Below are 13,360 nucleotides of genomic sequence, written 5' to 3'. Positions count from 1 at the left end.
CATGTGTCTGTGCAGGCACATGCATGAATGTGTGTGTTTCTGTGCCTGAACGTGTGTGTGTGCATATGCATGTGCGTGAATGTGTGCATCTGTGTGTCATTTCCCACAGAGAGTTAAGCACAGGCGAAAGCTCTGAGACAGGAGGACCTGGTGAGAGACGCTTTAGGAAGAAAAAGAGACCCAGTGTGCTGGGGGTCGAGAGAGTGCACAATTGGAGGGGTCTAGAGAAAATGAGGTGGGCCAAGACCAGAATGTAAAAACCCTGTGGACCATGATAAAGACTTTGAATTGTATTCAAAATGCATATGGAGCCATTGGAGGGATTTCCATGAGGTTAAAAAAAGGACACAGCCGTGGGCTGCGTGGGGAGCAGTGAAGAGGGGATGTGAGTGGAAGCAGAGGGCCCTGCCAGAGGCCTGCACCTGCCCAGGTGAGAGTGGATGGGAGGCCTAAAGCAGACCCACACTGAGCTTCTCGCCAGGAAAACTACAGTGTCCAAGATAAAAACAGTACGGGTGGACTGACAGCAGATGAGACTTTGCAGAAAAAGGATAATGAACTTGACAACATAGCAAAATAAATTATCCAAAATAAAGTACAGGGGAAAAAAGATTTAAAAAATAAATAAATAAATAAATAAATAAATAAAAGGAAGAGCAAAACATCAGTGAGTTTGGGGACAGCAGCAAGCAGCCTAACACATGGGGAACTGGAGTCCCTGAAGAACCAGTGAGTGGAGCCCGGGCCTGCCTACTGGAATGTCTGAAATGGGAAAGACTGACCACACTCAGTGTTGGCAAGGACATAGAGCAGCTACAACCCTCCCACGCTGCTGGTTGGCTTCTAAAATGGCATAAACTCTTTAAAAACTCTTTGGCAGCTTCTTCAAAAGCTAAACATACACCTGCTGCGTGACTCAGTCATTCCACTCCTGGGTATTTACCAAAGGGAAATTAAAGAAAACAGCCTCACAAAATCTTGTACACAAATGTTCACAGCAGCTTTATTTGAAATAGCCCCAAACTGGAAACCAACCAAATGCCCATCAATAGGTGAATGAGTGAGCAAAGGCCAGGGAGTCACTGTTATTCAGCCACTGGAAAAATTCCAGGGCCTGGATATCTGGAGACCCAAGCTCTGGTCTGGCCTCTCCCACTGTTTCTCTGTGTGCCCTTGGGCAAGTGGCATCCTGGGTCTGACCCTCAGTTTCTTTTTCTGTGAAGTGGAACTGGTGAATCTGCCTGATTCATCTGGCTGTGGCCAGGACCAGTGTGACATCTCTGACAGAAGCTTCCAGCAAAGGGTGAAGGGGCTCAGCAGAGAGGGCTGGGAGGTGTCAGCCTTGAAGCAGCCTTGGGACCCCCAGCACTGGCAATGTTGGGACTAACCCTGAGCTGCCTCTGGTCTGGGAGCTGCTTGGAGCATGAGTTAGCTGGACAAGTAGGGAGGCCACAGAAAACAGCAGGGGCTGGGGCTGTGGCCCCTGCCCCGAAAGGGCTCCATGTGTTGGGTGCAGCAGGCAGGGTCAGAGGTCATGTTTAAACACGGGGGAGTCCATGAAAGTACCTCCTGGCCACATGGCTGTCCAAATGACGTGGGCGAGCGGTCCCTTGGATGGTCTTGGGACAGAATAACAAGGCCCTGGTCACTCACCTGACCAGTCATGCGGGGGCAGTCTAAGAGGACAGCGAGGCAGACCTGACCCGTTGGGGAGGGGCTGGGACTTGGGATGATTTGGGGGAGAACCCAAAGCCTGGGATGGAATCTGGTTAGGAGAGTGGATACCCTGCACACAGACCTGAGTGGACAAGGGGCAGCAGGCCGGGTCACAGCTCTGTGCCCTGCACCCTGGTGACCAGTTCAGAGTGGCCTCCAATGGAATTAGCCCGGGCTCTGTAGCCAAAGCAGGGGTGTGCCTGGTGTTTCTGAGAGCCCCCACTGCACATGCTGCCTCGTCCCAGCCTCAGGGGTCCCCGTGGGGGTCCTTATGACTCCCTGCACCCACAGTCTGAGCTCCTGGGGCCAGGTCCACATCGGTCCACTTGGAGCTCCGCTGCTGTGTCGGACGCCTGGCGAGTGGGAGTGAACGCAGGAAGGCTTCGTTCCTCTTCTGCTCGGGCGGCGCGCTCCTGTCCTGCAGAGCCTGTGCCTGCTCAGGACGTGCACTCTCTGTGTTGGTTTTCTATTGCTGCTCAACAAATTGCCACTGACTTATACGTTTAAAACGGCGTATATTTATTGTCTTACAGCTTGGGTGGGTCAGGAGTAGGACACAGCTTAGCTGAATCTTCTGTTCCACAAGGCTGCAATCAAGGTGTCAGCTGGGGCCGGGGTCTCTCCTGAGGCTTGGGATCCTCTTCCAAGCTCATGTGGCTGTGGAAGAATCATTTCCCTGCAGCTGTAGGACTCATGGCGACCTCGTCTCCAAGGCCGGCAGGAGAAAGTCTCCGACATTTAGGCTATTTTAAAAGAATTCACCTGATTAGCTCAGACCCACCCAGGACAATCTCCGTTTTAGTTAACTCACAGTCAACCGATTAGGGACCTTAATTATATCTGCAGAAATCCCCCCTCTCCCTTCGCCAGGTGATGTAACCCAATCACAGGAGCGACATCCCCTGTATCCACAGTCCTGGCCACACTCCAGGGAGGGGATGATGCAGGTGTGTACACATCAGGGGGCGGGGACGCTGGGGACCATCTTAGACTCCTACCAACCACATTCTCCTAGGCTCTGAGCCCGAGTCTGGCCCCAGGTAGGCAAATAGTCAAGCTGTATGGAATGAATAAATAAGGGAGTGAGAAAATGTGTTTCCAGCATGTTCCATCCTAGGGCCAGGGCCCATGTCTGACTCGCCGTGGCAATTCGTGTTCATGGTTACCTGTGATGCCGTGCTCACCTCAGTGAGTGAAGGAGGGGGCGATGGGTCAAGGTCTGTGCAGAGCAGAACCACAGCCCAATCCTTTGGGGAGTCTGGTGCAGGGGTAGGTAAGCTCTGTCCTCAGGCTGGCGCCATCCCTTCCTGCTCCTCCACTCAGCTGCTCCTAAACCACACAGCAGCGGCACCCAGGGCAGTGCTGACCACTCAGGGACCTGCAGCATGTGGGCTCCTGGCTGTGAGAACTTGGACACAGCCCTCCGCCCTGATCCTCCAGGTCTTTCTCTGTAAAATGGGGGTGACGACACCTGGCTGGTGTGAGGGTGGATCACGGTGCTGTGACCAGCACTCCAGCACTGGGGACAGTGCCTGGGGCTGTTCTAGACAGCCTACTTCATACTTGTGAGAACGTTATGAGGCAGGTGCTGTTATGCCCATTTTACAGCCTGGTAAAACTGAGGCAGAGAGGTTAAGTAATATGTACAAAGCTGGGGATTGGACCCAGGCCATCTGGCTGTACCCATATCTGAAGGGCTCCCCCCCACCCTGCTGGAGTCCTGGGGTGGTAAGTTAAAGACCCCACCCAACACAGTGTGCTGCGTGCCCTTGAGCAAACCACTGGCCCTCTCTGTTTTGGCCACTATATTGGTTTTCTGGGGCTGCTATAACAAAGTACCACAGACTGGGCAGCTTAAACAATGGAAATTTATCACCCCATAGTTCTGGAGGCCAGAAGTGCGAAATCGAGGGTCGACAGGGCTGGTTCCTTCTGAGGCTGGAGGAGGAGGAGCTGCTCCAGGCCTCTCTCCTTGGCTTATAGATGGGCCGTCTTCATGTCCACCTGGTGTCCTCCCCATGTGTGCATGTGTGTGCACGTGAATCTGTGTCCAAATTTCCCCTCTCTGGAAGTACGCCAATTATATTGGATTGGGACCCATAAAGATGCTTTCTCCCGGTAAGGTAGCATTCTCTGGTACTGGAGGTTAGGACTCCAACACATGGATTTGGCAAGGGAGACGCGATTTGATCAGTCGGCCACAGCTAGCTGGAGTTCCTTCCGTCCTTGCTTAGCGTGTCCTTGGGAAGGGAGTGCAGGGGGTCAGGACAGTGCCGAGGGTGCCTTGACACAGTGTGTTTTTATTACCTGGAACCACAGTCCTACACCCAAACCCTGGGCTGCCCATTCCTTCCTGGGATGTCCTGAGCATGCTGGCCTATGGCCGAGGGGTTATCTGTCTGTCTGCTTTCTTCTGGATTACAGTTTCATGCATCGTTCCCTTCCCTGGGGTTTATTTTTGCTGGGTGTCAGGCAGCAAAAGGGTCACATTCCAGCGTGCGTGTCCGACGTGCTTCCCAGGGCAGCTAGCATGCACTGCTTCCCAGGGACTCAAGGGGATTTGTCCAAGCTGAAGAAAGGCCTGGAGTGGGTGCCCAGCCGACCAGCTGGGGCCAAAGCTGCTGCTCGCCTGGGGCCAGCAGAAGTCAGCGCCCAGCCTCAGGAAGAGTTGACTTGAAAGCAGAACCCAGGGGAAATTCTTTCCTCCAAAAAGAGAAAAGAAAGTTTATTCTCAGCATCTCCTCTGGCTGCTTCTCCTCTCCCCAGCCCCAAACCAAAGCACAGTTGTCACCCCTTTTACCAGAGCGAGGAGAAGAACATGTTGAAAACATGTTGTTTAGGCTTATTATAAAACCAGCACGTTGTCTTTTACCTTTGTGTGTCCCAGTTGCACCTCAATCATGGATGGCTGCTGTGAGTTTGGGATGATTCCAGATGTCTGGAACAAAGGAACACCAGACACCGCTCTTTCCCTCCGAGCGTGCTGGTCACTATTTATGTCAGTTGTCCAAGTAGTATCTGGTCAGCGTAGGTGCCTTAGAAATCAGGGACAGGCCCAAAGGAATAAAATCACCCGCAACCTACCAGCTACTCATGACCTCCCTCCAGGGCTGGTGTGGGTCTCAGTCTTCCTTCCCATACGTTGTGTGTGTGCGCGTGCATGTGTGAGTGTGTGCACGCGTGTGTGCACGCGTGTGTGCGTTTACACGCATGTGGTGATCCCTGTGTGTAACCTGCTGCTTTCTCACGCACACTTGTAGTGAGCTTTGGTTCTTTGTCTGCCCAGCCTCCATCCCACCAACCCAGTTTCCCCTGTTATCCTATGGCACATTTGTTTCAGTCGATGAGCCAATATTGATACACTATTATCAACTAAAGTCCACAATTTGCATGAGGGTTCACTCTCAGTGTCCTACATTCTATGGGTTTTGACAAATGTGCAATGACACGTATCCACCCCCACAGTGTCCTACAGAAGAGTTTCACTGCCCTAAAAGTCCTCCGTGCTCTGCCTGTTCACCCCTCCCTGCCTCCTAACCCCTGGCAACCACTGATCCTGTCACGTCTCCATGGTTTTGACCCCACTCCAGCTTCAGATACATGCACATAACGCTGGCCTGGCCAATGAGAGGACGTCTTCCCTCTGGCCACACCGATTGGCTCAGGCATGGCCACATGATCCAAGCTGGACCCAGAAGAGCTCTACTTGGGACTTTTGCCAGAGTGGTCTGGACATAAGTTTCCCTTTGCCACCGGAATTACTAAACTCCTGGGAGGGGACTTGCCTGAGAATAAAGTCAACACACAGAGAGCAGACCAACAGATGGAAGGAAAGAGACAGTGTCCTGATGACCTCCCTGGCACCCCTCGGTCATGTCTTGCCCAGAATCTACCACTGGGCTATCTAGTTATACATGAACCAGTACTTTCCTAGTTTTCCTCAAGGGTGGGGGTTTCTGTCATTTGCAACCCAAACTCCTAAGACAAATGTTTCTACATGGATCTTTTTCTATCTATGTCAACAAATTCATATGCATATCATTATTATAAAATACAGTAGACCATTTTAAGCATTTTTATTAGGGTAAAATTTACATACAATGAAATTCACCCTTTCAAAGTGCACAATTATGTGAATTTGACAAGCACAGTTGTGTAACCACCACCACAATCAAGATGCAGAACAGTGCCACAAAAATCTCTTCACCCTGCACCCGTGAGTTAAACTTCCCCCCACCCCAGCTCCTGAAAACACTGATTTGTCTCCAGCCCCTCTACTCTTGCCCTTTGCAGAACATCACATAAATGGGATTATACAGTATGTAGCCTTTGAGTCCAGCTTCTTTCACTTAGCATGATGCAAGCAAGGGTCATCTGTGTCTTGTTCCTTTTCATTGCTGAGTAGTATTCCACTGAAGGGATGTACCACAGTTGGTTCACAATTCCCCAGTGGAAAGACGTTTGGGTTGCTTCCACCTTGGGGGAGGATTATGAATAACACTGCCATATACATTTGTGCACAGGTTTTTTTTTGTTTGTTTGTTTGTTTTTTGTCTTTTTCGTGACCAGCACTCAGCCAGTGAGTGCACTGGCCATTCCTATATAGGATCCGAACCCGCGGCGGGAGCGTCACTGCGCTCCCAGCGCCGCACTCTCCTGAGTGCGCCACGGGCTCGGCCCTGTGCACAGGTTTTTTGTGTGTTCATAAGTCAGTGGATTTCCTCAACTCCAAGGAGCTGTGAGGACCTTAAAGTTGGGGCATTCAGGCCCTCGAGGGACTCTCCTTGACCTTGCCACATTGGCTTCAGCATTCTGGAATATTCTGAGAGTGAATAAGAGAGATGCAAGGAGAATTCACTCTCCATTTATATGAAGAAAGGCCTCCAGAGGGGACCACCCCACTCTATCCTCTTGGCCCAAAGCCCACAGTTAGATGATGAGACTCAAGTGTCCAGTGGGGTCAAGAAGGATAACCTTGATAATGGAGATGATAATAGTGGTCGTGGCAATAATAACAATGATCTCACTACACCAAAGCAGTCATACAGTCCTAGTGTGGGTCTGACACCCACGTGTGTTATTTTCTTCAGGCCTCACAATAACATTCCAAAGGTGCCGTCCCCAGCATCACCACAAAGACACCTGAAGCTAGCACGCGTGCTGGAGAGCAGAGAGTCACAACCTCCATTCTGCACATGACCCCGCACTCTGCTCTAGCCCCTGACCAGGTGTCTATAGCAGTTACCCCTGAAGGACCTTGACCATCGCATCACTATTCTTGTGGCCCCGACCCATTTTGTGCCTTCGTTAAAGGACTCACTCTAGGGCTGGATTCACTCTAGGACTCCCCTCTGCTTCCAACTCACAGATGGAATGGGCCAGCCCTCCCCACAACCTCCATCTCACCCTGGCTGGACGGCTCAACTCAAAAGAGGGCGTCTACGCAGACAAACCTGGCTAGAAATGGAAAATATTGGGATGCCATCCAGCCGGACCAGGGACCGATGCACCATGAGAGACAGACCTGCCTGGGACCCAGGAGGCAGCGACATGTAGTGGGCTGCTGGCAGGGTCCTGCTGAAGGTGGCTGACCAGAGACAGGCCTGCCCCGTCCCATCCCTCCCTTCAGCAAGGGGACAGCCCAATGCAGCTTCTAGGTGACTTGGTTTTACTTTATAGTTTTGCCACATGGATGGTTTGGTTTTGCCTTTGCCTTTCCAGATCTCAGCGAGAGGGAGGGAAAACGTGTCCACTGTCCTCTCTCGCCTACGTCAAGCCACTGCCCTTTACCTGTGCTCCTTGCTGGCCCCAGCTGTAAACACATTTCCAGAGCCTCCATTAGTCACCACTGGCGTACTGCCGCACACCTTGCTTTCCCTCTGCGATGCTTCATATTTCTGTGTAGCGGGTTGAGCATCTGCACCCTAACTTGGTTTAGATGTTTGGATTCTTTCCATCATTAGCATCATTCATTCATTCAACAAATGCCCACTGAGCATTTCCTGCCTGCCAGATTCTCTTTTGGGCTCTGGGGATACAGTAGTGAGCAAGAAACGTCCCGGCCCTTGGGCACTGACATTCTGTAGTTCAGGAGATGAACCAGATACACAGTAATTAACCAAGAAACGATGTGGACCATGGTAGGGCTCTGGAGAAAAATGATGTAGGCAAAGGAGACAGGGTGCTGGGGCTTGGGGGCAGGGCCACATGGACGCCATGGCCAGTGATGTCCTCTCTGAGGAGGGGACATCTGAGCAGAGATGGAGGGACTCCGTGAGGAGCCATGTGGACACCAGGGTTGGGGAGATGCTTCAGGAAAATGCAAAACCCCCAAGGTGGGAGCTGGACTGGTCAAGAAGTGCAGTCATTCCAGTGGCAAGGTGAGCAAGGATGGGAATTCAAGCAACAGGACAATGACAGTGACAGCCTGCACATCTGAGTCTCGGCTGGTGTCCCTTTACATGGGGGGAGGCTGTTTGTTTGGGATACGTGTTCACGTGTAGAAGTATTAGCGTTGGGGCTGGGTGTGTTTCCACGGCCCTGGCATGCATGTCATCTATTTCTGTGTGGTTTTCCACATGGACTGCTCCAGCGTATACTTGCCGCCGGTGCTGCGTAACGACAAGACTGGCCACCCTTCCCGAGCGCACATCCTCTTACCTCGTGTGGTACCCCAGTGAGTCTCCATCTCACCACATCCTCACTGGCTTTGGATTTTCTCATGTTAAAACATAATTTGTTAACGTTAATGTAGGTAACAGCTCCTTATTGCGTTCGCTGATTTTACCTGGGATTTGTAAAATTACACAGTAAGAAAGGAAGCCATAAGTAAACCTTAACACCAATTTGTCACGATTGAATTAGCAAATTATGCCCCCTCTGCCTGCCGTTTTACCAGCATGGTTGCAAACCTTGAGGTCTCTGTTTTTTGGCTTTGGTAAGTTCTTTTTAAGGCTAACTCAGTCCTGGGACTATCTTTTGTCCCATTTTATGGAGGATAAACGGGGGCTCCGACACTGCCTGTGGCCCCACAGCCTGAAGGCCGATGGTCTTCCTGTGGTTTCACTCTTGAGGAGTACACCAGCAGGCAACAGAATGGTTTATTAAAATCAGGATTCTGGTTACATGCAGTCTGCTTTCTCCTGTGGATGGGGAAACTGAGGCCCAGAGGAGCAGGGACCTGCCTGAGGTCAGCCAGTGAGTCAAGGCACAGCTGAGCCTGCAGCTGGGCTCCGGCCCGTCCAGAGACTCCCCAGGCAGCAAGTCCTGCCAGCCCTCGAGGCCTTGCCAGGACACGGGGCCTGGACAGCGGCCACTTGCCTGCTGGGCCCAGGTTCCCACAGGCCTCTGCTCAGGCTCTGGAAGCCCGTGCCTGCACTCCCAGGTTGGAGCTGGCCTGGCCGGGGCAGGTCCTTTCTGCTGAGTCACTACCCAGGCTCAGGCCTGACCACAGGACATTTTTGAGATTCCAGGGCTGGTTCCACAGAGGCAGGCTTTGGCACTGCAGCAGGTCCAGCTCCACTGGCCCAGGATCACTGCCTTGCAGAGCTGAGAAGAAGGAGGTGCACCATCAGGGCAGGCCCTCGGGCACCACGGTCTCCATGTCTGAAGACAGGGGCTTAGAGCTGGCTCTTTTATATATTTCTGAATTTTCTCAGGAATGCAAGAATTTTTTAACAATTTAATAATTCATTTATATGTTTTAGAATTCAAAAAGTATGAAAGAATATATAGTGAAAAAAAAAAATGTCCTACCCCAGCCACCAGTCCCCCAGTTTTCCTCCTCACAGACAACCAGTGTTATCAGTTTCCTGAATATCTGTACAGGAATATGTACAAACAGGCCACCTAGACATGTCTACATAGAGAGGCATACATACATGCATATGCATGTATATGTACATAAATACATACATATGTGTGTATATGTATAAATGTGCGTGTGTGTGTATTCTTTTATCCCAACAGCTACACCTCTTTGCCCTTTGACAAAAGACATCCTTTGGGTTTAGCTTCTAGAAAGTGCTGCCAGTTTTGATGACCAAGGCGGGGAGGCTGCTGGGGAACATGAGATCAGGAATCCAGTGCTTGACAAATTTTTCCAAAGCCTTCGGTGGGTGATCCCCCAAAAGCGGGCAGGCTCCTTCCCATTTTTCAGGCTGTCCTGGCAGGGGCTCCCAGTCACAGAGAACCTGAGGTTGCCACAGACAGACGGTGTGGGAGGCAGGGCTGCCTCAGACGCAGACGGCTGCTCTGAGATCCCCAGCACCTGGCCCTGGCGGTCAGTGTCTCAGTGTCGGCGACTGTGACGAGGGATAAAGCAAGCCCCAGGGAGGTGTGAGTCCGGGCTGAGATAGCGCAGGCTGCATGTGGGACAGCAGTGTCCGCCCAGAGCGCATGATCAGGAAGTATGCGCGGAGACTCTTCCCATCTCAGAGACCCTCGCATGACATCCAGGCATGCAGGGGCCATCCCAGAACTGTAGACCCAGAACTGTACCACCGCCCGCTGTGCACCACAAAGCAATCTGCTCCGAACATTCTGTGAGTAACCTACACGTGTCATATGCATCGTAGGTGGTGCATGGATGTCTTGTAGCAGGTTAGACACAGAATGAAGCCCGTGGATTAGGAGGGACATGGGATTATATCACTGAACACATAAGGGGCATCAAACTGTCTTTGTTCAAGGTGGAGTGATTTTGCCACAAAAATTCTGATTCCTCCCCTAGAACTGTGTTCTTTAAGCAGGGGATGTGTGCATTTAAAGTACTGATTTGCTAAATGCAGGCATGTGTGCTGTGACCCTGCTTAGGATTTTTTTTTTTTTTAAACGTACCAGAGGCCTGAAAAATGGCCTGGTCCCCACTTAAGTCTAAGAGATGCTGCTGCTCCGATCTCCACCCACACCTTCAGGTCCTTGTCTGCCTCCTTCAGGGATTCTGGCAGGGTCCAAAGCTGTTGTGCCAGCTCGCCCTGCAGGCAGTGCCCAGTGTGACCCCTGCTCCCATGTCTAGAGCTGTGCCTGTGACCTGGAACCCAACTAAAGTGATACCCTGAATGATACCCTGAATAATGAAAGAGCCCAAGTTTGATTTAACACAAAGAAGAACTTCCAACATTGAGAACTACTCCTTCATGCCATTATCAGTTGAAGTCCCACTCTGTGCAGGGCTAGGGATGAGGGCCAGTCCTTCATGCCATATCAGTTGAAGACCCACTGTGTGCGGGGCTATGGGAGAGGGCCAATCCTTCATGCCATATCAGTTGAAGATCCACTGTGTGTAGAACTGTGGGGTGAGGGTCATTCCTTCATGCCATATCAGTTGATGATCCACTGTGTGTGGAGCTGTGGGTGAGGGCCAATCCTTCATGCCATATTAGTTGAAGACCTACTGTGTGCAGGGCTATGGGAGAGGGCCAATCCTTCATGCCATATCAGTTGAAGATCCACTGTGTTTGGAGTTGTGGGTGAGGGTCATTCCTTCATGCCGTATCAGTTGAAGACCTACTATGTGCAGGGCTATGGGAGAGGGCCAATCCTTCATGCCATATCAGTTGAAGATCCACTGTGTGTGGAGCTGTGGGTAAGGGTCATCCCTTCATGCTGTATCAGTTGAAGACCTACTGTGTGCTGGAGCTGTGGATGAGGGCGTGACAACCTCTTGGGAGCAGACTCTACCTCAACACTGAATCGAGTGCCTCGGATATAAGTGTCCAGTCAACAAAACAAGGTGGATGGTCTATCCCAGTGAGCCATGAAGGGGAGTCTACCTTGGATGCCTGGGGCGGGATGCCCTCAAAGAGACACCCACCACTGCCCCTCCACGCTTCAGGTACCCCACACCCTGTTTGGGGAAGGTGGTATTTATTGTAAGAGGCCAGTGGGTACTGGGGGAGTGTGGCGTGGTGGTCAAGCAAAAGTTCAGGCCAGACTGCCTGGGGGGAGAGTCCACGCCTGTGGGCAAGTTGGTTCACCTAGACAAGCCTCAATCTCCTTTGTCAGTAAAATGGGAGCACCTTACTGTACTAGCCTTACAGGTTACGTAAGTTAAGTAAGGCCATCTGGGGAGAGCGCCCAGCCCGGTGCCCGACGTGTATAGAGCCCTCAGTGTGTGCCAGGCCTCCCTCTCCCAGTCGCCCCCTGCAGCAGACAGGCCCCCTCTGCCCTGGGAGAGCTGGACCTGCCCTGGGAGCCAGGGTGCAGGACAGCCCAGGACCCCAGCCTGTCGTGGCTGCCCTCGGACCAGTGTTGTGAAATAAAAGATCATGCCGGCCTCGTATGTAATTTTAAACTTTCTAGTGGTCACATTTTAAAAAGTAAAAAGAACAAGTGAACTACATTTCAATAATATATTTGATTTAACTCAACATATCCAACATATCATGACGACGCACAACCACCATTGCATTGCTGTTGTTAGTGAAATCCTTTATATCCCCTTTTTCCTACTAAATCTTCAAAATCCGGCGTGTCCTGTTCTTTCAGCACATCTTGCTGCAGACCAGCCATGTCTCAAGTTCTCAGAGACCACACAGGGCCAGTGGCTGCCCTATTGGGAGTCACAACCCTGCAACATCCCCAGTCCCACAGCAAGGAGATGGGACCTCAGCGAGCGGGTTCCCACGCCCCCCACCTCTCTCCCAGGCAGGAGAGGTACTAACCCAGGTAGCCAGCCACAGGCAGGCGTGTCCCTGCGAGAATTCTAACAGGGCCCCCAGCACGTGGCCCAGGCACTGGGGTGTCTCTATGGCCCCCCAAAACCCATGCAGTGGATGGCTCACAGTGTCGCTCCTGCTATCAGACCACTGCCCTGCTGAGACCCCTTTCCTGCCTGGATGGCAGCCGGCCCCCACGGATCTGCAGGTGGGCCTTGGGGACACTTCTTGTTCGACTCCAACAGGCCGCCCGGCAGCTCCTCGTGAAAGGCCTGCCTTGTGTGCCTGGGTGTGCCTTGCCGTCGGCAACGTCACCCAAAGCCCCTTCTCATAAATTCCAATCCTGCAGTTTGCAGTTATCGGGAGGAAGTTTCCAATTGCTGGCTCACATGTGGGAAAACATGTCAGCAGCTGAGAGGCCCTTTTGTCTGGGGCTCCGAGGGGGCCAGTGGCCGGGAGGGAAGGTGGCCCGTCTCCGGCGGCGGGTGCAGAGGAAGCGGCTGGGTTCAGGTTTAATGAAGGCCCATGAATCATCACCACCCGACAGGCATGGGTTCTATAAATCACCTGCAGCCGGCTCGGCTCGTGGGGGTTTTCTCAAGCTGGTACGTTGAGCAGGGCAGGGGGGCCCGGGCCAGCCCTGTGGGGAGGTAAAGGGGCCCACCCAGGACCCAGACCCTCAGGGCCCTGCCGAGGTGAAATCAAACCCTGCTCTTTAACTTACAGGAAAAACAAGGCCATAAAAATAAAACTCTTGCTAATAAACCCCCTGAGACCCTGAGGAGGAAGATGTGGTCCAAGGCCGAGTTTGTTTCCACGCTGGCATCTGACGGGGAGCCCCGGAGAGGCTAGTTTTGAACGTCCACGCACCTCCTGCTTCTGCATGCTGCAGGCCGCCTCGGGTTCTCTGCACAATAAAATAAGGGGGAAAATCACATCATTTCACTGGCACGTAAGCTCCACTTTTCCTGATCAGCAGAAAAGTA

The sequence above is a fragment of the Cynocephalus volans genome, chromosome 4, assembly GCF_027409185.1.
Source record: "Cynocephalus volans isolate mCynVol1 chromosome 4, mCynVol1.pri, whole genome shotgun sequence".
NCBI classification, from domain to species: Eukaryota; Metazoa; Chordata; class Mammalia; order Dermoptera; family Cynocephalidae; genus Cynocephalus; species Cynocephalus volans.
Note: the sequence above shows the minus strand (reverse complement) of the source record.